Raw genomic sequence first — 5310 nt, 5'->3', positions numbered from 1 at the left:
TGTGTACGGGGAGTCCCCATCTTCCACAGTTTTACTTCTCCCAGTCACAGTCTGTGTCATGTCCTCCGGTCTGGATCCTCATGACATAGATCCAGTTCTCACTCCCATTGGATGCCATTTCTAGATAAGCCAATCAGCCGCAAAGCGATTCTGAGTTATAAAGTCTCCTCACCCGCTTCTCTACCAAACTGGGACTCATTCTTCCCAGTCGCTGAGGATGGGGTTCATAGAACCCCAAACGCTCCTCCTGCTGCTGTCGGGGGCCTTGGCCGTGACTGGGACCTGGGCGGGTCAGTGCAGGGTCGGGAGGAAAGGGACTCTGCGGGGTAGGAGCCAGGGGACCGCCTGGCGGGGACGCGGGACCCTCGGGAAAACTGCCTGTCCACTGCCCCGCCCCAGACCCCCACCCGCCCCCTGCCCCGGCCTTTCCTCCCCCGTCCCTCCCAGACTCCGCCCTGCTCTCCCCAACTCGGGTCCCCTTCCCCCTGCCCTCCTGGCCGCCTCCCCACTTGGACCCGGGCCCCGCGCGGGGAGGAGGGTCGGGCGGGGTCTCAGCCCCTCCGCGCCCGCAGGCTCCCACTCCCTGAGGTATTTCGATACCATCGTGTCCCGGCCCGGCCTCGGGGAGCCCCGCTTCATCGCCGTGGGCTACGTGGACGACACGCAGTTGGAGCGGTTCGACAGCGACACCCCGAATCCAAGGGCTGAGCCGCGGGCGCCATGGGTGGAGAAGGAGGGGCCGGAGTATTGGGACCGAAACACCCGGATTTACTTGGACACCGCACAAGTTTCCCCGAGTGAACCTGAACACGATGCTTCGCTACTACAACCAGAGCGATTCCGGTGAGCGACGCGGGCCCGAGTCCAGGTCATGATCCCCATCCGAAAGGACGGGCCAGGGTCGCCCCGAGTCTCCGGGTGTGAGGGCAACCTCGAGGCCGCAGAATTTCCCCTCCCCGCTCCCCCTCCCCACCCCCCTCCCCCGCCCCCTCCCCCGCCCCCTCCCCCCACCGCCATTCCACTGCGTTTCCCGACCCAGGAAAAACCCGCGGGCACTTTTGAGCAGTTTCAGTTACAGTTTGTATTTAATGGCGTGTCTATCCACGTGGTCTCTGTCTCCGCAGCTGACCGCGGGGGCGGGGCTGGCAGTGGGGGCGGGGCTGACAGTGGGGGCGAAGCTGACCGCGGAGGCGGTGCTGACCGCGGGGATGGGTCCAGGATCACACAACATCCAGAGAACGTACGGCTGTGACTTGGGACCAGACGGCCGCCTCCTCCGCGGGTACAGTCAGGAGTCCTACGACGGCGCGGATTACATCTCCCTGAACGAGGACCTGCGCTCCTGGACCGCGGCGGACACCGCAGCGCAGATCACACGCCGCAAGTGGGAGGCGGCTGGTGTGACTGAGGACTTCAGGAACTACCTGGAGGTCACGTGCCTGGAGTGGCTCCGCAGGCACCTGGAAAACGGGAAGGAGACGCTGCAGCGCACAGGTACTTGGGCGGCGGGGCCTCCTCGATCTCCCCTCCACTGGGCATAGCTTCCCACGAGAAAGGGAAAATGGACTCAGTGTCAGAACAGCGCCCCTCCCCGGGTGGGAAGAGGGAGATCCGCCTCGAAGTTCATATTCCTACTAGAGACAGACTCACCTTGAGGGTGCTTTTCTCTATGAAGGACAGACAGGAATCCAGTCTCTCCCTGGGATGGCTGTTGAGATCATCCCTGAAATAACCCATCAGCAGTTCCCTTTGGCCCTGGCAGCCACCTTGTGAACCCTGACCTTCCCTTTCAAGGCCTTGTTCTCCATCTGAGAACATGTTTGGAGATCTGAGTCTGCGTTTGCTGAGTCATTCACCCTCCACCACAGTCAGGACCACAGTGTGTTCCCCCTTTGGACCAGCAGCTTCCTACCCGGGCTTCTCTACCTGATTCCAGAACTTAACAAGAATCAGGAGATCCCAAAGGCTAGACTGCTGTCTGGGTTTTGTGCTTCTTCCATCCAGACCAGTTGTCCTGTCCACCTCAGGATGGTCACGTGGATGCAGTTTCAGTGGCCCATAAAGCTAAACCACAGTGTGGATTCTCTGTTTCTTCTTCCTCAGAGTCTCCCAACACACGGTGACCCGCCACCCCATCTCTGACCGTGAGGTGACTCTGAGGTGCTGGGCCCTGGGCTTCTACCCTGCGGAGATCACCCTGACCTGGCAGCGTGATGGGGAGGACCACACCCAGGACACAGAGCTTGTGGAGACCAGGCCTGCAGGAGATGGGACCTTCCAGAAGTGGGCAGCTGTGGTGGTGTCTTCTGGAGAGGAGCAGAGATACACGTGCCATGTGCAGCACGAGGGGCTGCCTGAGCCCATCACCCTGAGATGGGGTAAGGAGGGTTTGGGGTAGAGCCCCATGTCAGAGAAAGCAGGGCCCTTCTGGAGAATTTCACAAAGTCAAGACTGAAGCCAGAGGTCTGGGCCCCTCACCCTCCTTCCCTTTCCAGAACCATCCTCTCAGCCCTCCATCCCCATCCTGGGCATCATGGCTGGTGTGGCTATCCTTGTGGTCACTGTGGTGGTTGGAGCTGTGATCTGGAGGAAGAAGTTCTCAGGTAAGAATAGAGTGGGGGGATCTGAGTTCACTTGTCCTACTGGGGGGTTTCCTAGGTAGCACATTGTCCTGCCTGGTTCCTGGGAAGTACCATCCACACACATGTATCTGCCCACTCTGGAGCCGTTACTAACAATCACTCTGTAGCAAAGCACTTGTGAAAATCAAGGACAGATTTTCACTTGGTAATTCTGGTGATGGGGACCTGATTCCCAGCAGTGACAGGACACAGAGGAAGGTCCCTGCTAAGGACAGACCTCCACAAAGTCAGGTGGGTCAGATCCTGCCTTTCTTCATGTTTCCCGATCCTGTCCTGGGTCTTCAGTCAAAATTCTGGAAACTTCATTTTGGACCAGGACTAGGAAGTTGCTCTAGGATCTCATGGCCCATCTGTCCCAGGTTTGTAACATGATATTTTCTTCCCACAGGAGGAAAAGGACCAAGCTACTCTCCCGCTGCATGTAAGTATGGAGGGGGTGATCCCTGGCACCCTGGGATAGTGTAGACAGGACCCCTTGGGGAGCTCACTGCCCCCACCCCCTATAGCTGCTCCTTTAGTATCAACTCCTCTTCTGATCACGTCCTGTGTATTCTATCCCCAGGCAATGGCAGTACCCAGGGCTCTGATTCGTCTCTAATGGCTCCTAAAGGTAAGACTCTGGAGGGCCTGAAGAGGGGAGGAGTGGGGGCACTAGGGACACTTTGAACATGTGAGGGGCTGTTGAGAATGTGGCACTTATGTGACTGATCTAAATGTGTTCATGATTAATTTTTTCGCAGTGTGAAACCTGCTCCCTTGTGGGGGTTTGACCAATGCAAGATTTGCCCACGCTCCCACTTGGTAACATCAAGAGCCCCTGACTTCTCTTTCTGCAAGTGGTGTCAGAATGTTCCCATTATGCTAATGTTCCCATTAGCATATTGTGAAAATGTTGGGAGACTGGCCCACCCTGCCCACCATGACCCCTCCCCATACTGATTCCTGTTTCCTTTCTGATCTGCTTTCTTGTTCCAGCAGAGGTAGGGCTGGACTGTTTCCATCCCTGTCTTTATTTCATGTTGATCAGAGTATTGTTGCCTTACTTCCCTATTGAAAATGAGAATCCAGATATGAATTGTGTTTTGTAATTCTTGGCATGTGGGGATGATGAGGTAATAAAGAAAAGATTTGTAAAGTTGAGGCAGAAAAGAAATGAAAGCACAGAGAACCCTCCAGAATCTGTGTGTTTGCTGTTCTGTGTCTGTTGCAAGTGGGGACAGGAGAGGGCTGGAGGAGCCGAGTGTGGATGGGGCCTGTGTCCAGTCGGTGCTCAGTGCACCATTGGCATGACGTGCTCACTCCTCAGCTGGGTCATGTCTCTGCTCCTTGTCCTTGTCCCTTCTGTGGAACTTGTGTCACTAGGACCTGTGATCACAGGGACTCAGACATTACCTGTCACAAGGACCTTGTGCAGCAAGTGCTTCTTGTGACTGGGTCATCCCAGGCTCCATCCTGGGTTGAGCCCTCAGCCCCATCTTTTGGGTGTTTTTTATTTTTTTCTGTGGAGCATCAGGCCTGTTTTTGCTCCTGTGTCTGAGTTCCTGTCTCATTCTTCCTGGATGAACTGGCAGTTACAGCAGCAGGAGTCCTTTGGGCTGTTGTTTCCACAGGCCTAGGTGGGCCCTGCACACAGGAGTCTCTGTGGTTTGGAGACATGAATTTTCAGATTCATCCATCTCCTCCCTCTTAGTTGTCTTCTGGATTATTCTTTACATCCTGAGGTAGACAGAGAGGAATCTGGGAGTTTCTCATCCTTGTTCAACTTCAGTTAGTTTCTACCTTCTTTGCCTCTCTGCCCCCTCTTCCTGCCCTTAGTTCTAGTGATGTTGGTGCTGGTTCCCATCCACATTCATGGATTTATAAAGCAGGGTCTAATGTAGATTTCTATTTAGTTGGAGAAAGGACCCCATGGAGCCTAAGTACAGTGATTCTGAAGACAGGACTATAACTGTGTGCAGTGCTGTGCAGGGGAAACTCTGTGGGAGGGGGGAGCTGAGCAGAAAGAGGGAGGGGGGAGCAGCCCTGGGGGAAAGTAGAGGCGGCACTGATGGTGAGGTGGGGGCACTTTGTGCGGGAGCTGCCACGGACGGGCTGTGCCTGAGGCTCATCCAGAAGACAGAGGTCCTCTCCGCTGACCAATCGTTCCACTGATAGTGTCGTGTGCCACGTGCAGGACCCACTATTTTTTCATCTAGGACACCTCAGTGACTCTAAGAAGAGGCAAAAATGCTGGTGTTGTAGAGAATATGTCCTAGTAGTGATGGGGTAGATTGCACTTGACCCTGAAACAATGTGTGGATTGAGGGCAATGACCCCATTGTGCAGTCAGAAATGCAAGTATAAGTTTGGACTCCCCTAGAACTTAAGTACTACTAATAATAACCTACTGTTGGATAGAAGCCTTGCTGAAAACTTGAGCAGTCGCTTAGCACATATATTGTATGTTACATATATAGTGTATTGTTGCAATAAATAAAGCTGGAGAAAATATTAAATCATATGTAAGAGAAATCACATTGACAATCTTATGGTAAAAAATTTTGCATATAGGTGGATATGCATAGTTGAAACCAGTGTAATTCAGAGGTTAGCTGTATATTATATAAACATAGTAAATAAGAGAAGTGTTTAAATTGGAGGTTGGTAGGTGCTTTGAGGAAGGCGACCC

General features: G+C 54.2%; 1 pseudogene; it reads left to right on the top strand.

The window, feature by feature from the left end:
- Positions 1 to 217: 217 nt before the first annotated feature.
- On the top strand, positions 218 to 4072 carry LOC124529205 (class I histocompatibility antigen, Gogo-B*0101 alpha chain-like; annotated as a pseudogene).
- The last annotated feature ends 1238 nt before the right edge of the window (positions 4073 to 5310 follow it).

The sequence above is a fragment of the Lynx rufus genome, unplaced genomic scaffold, assembly GCF_022079265.1.
Source record: "Lynx rufus isolate CCGP_SWC_20201006 ecotype Redwood Valley unplaced genomic scaffold, mLynRuf1.p SCAF_6, whole genome shotgun sequence".
NCBI classification, from domain to species: domain Eukaryota; kingdom Metazoa; phylum Chordata; class Mammalia; order Carnivora; family Felidae; genus Lynx; species Lynx rufus.
The sequence above is the reverse complement of the archived record's forward strand: the minus strand, read 5'-3'. Positions and strand labels throughout refer to the sequence as shown.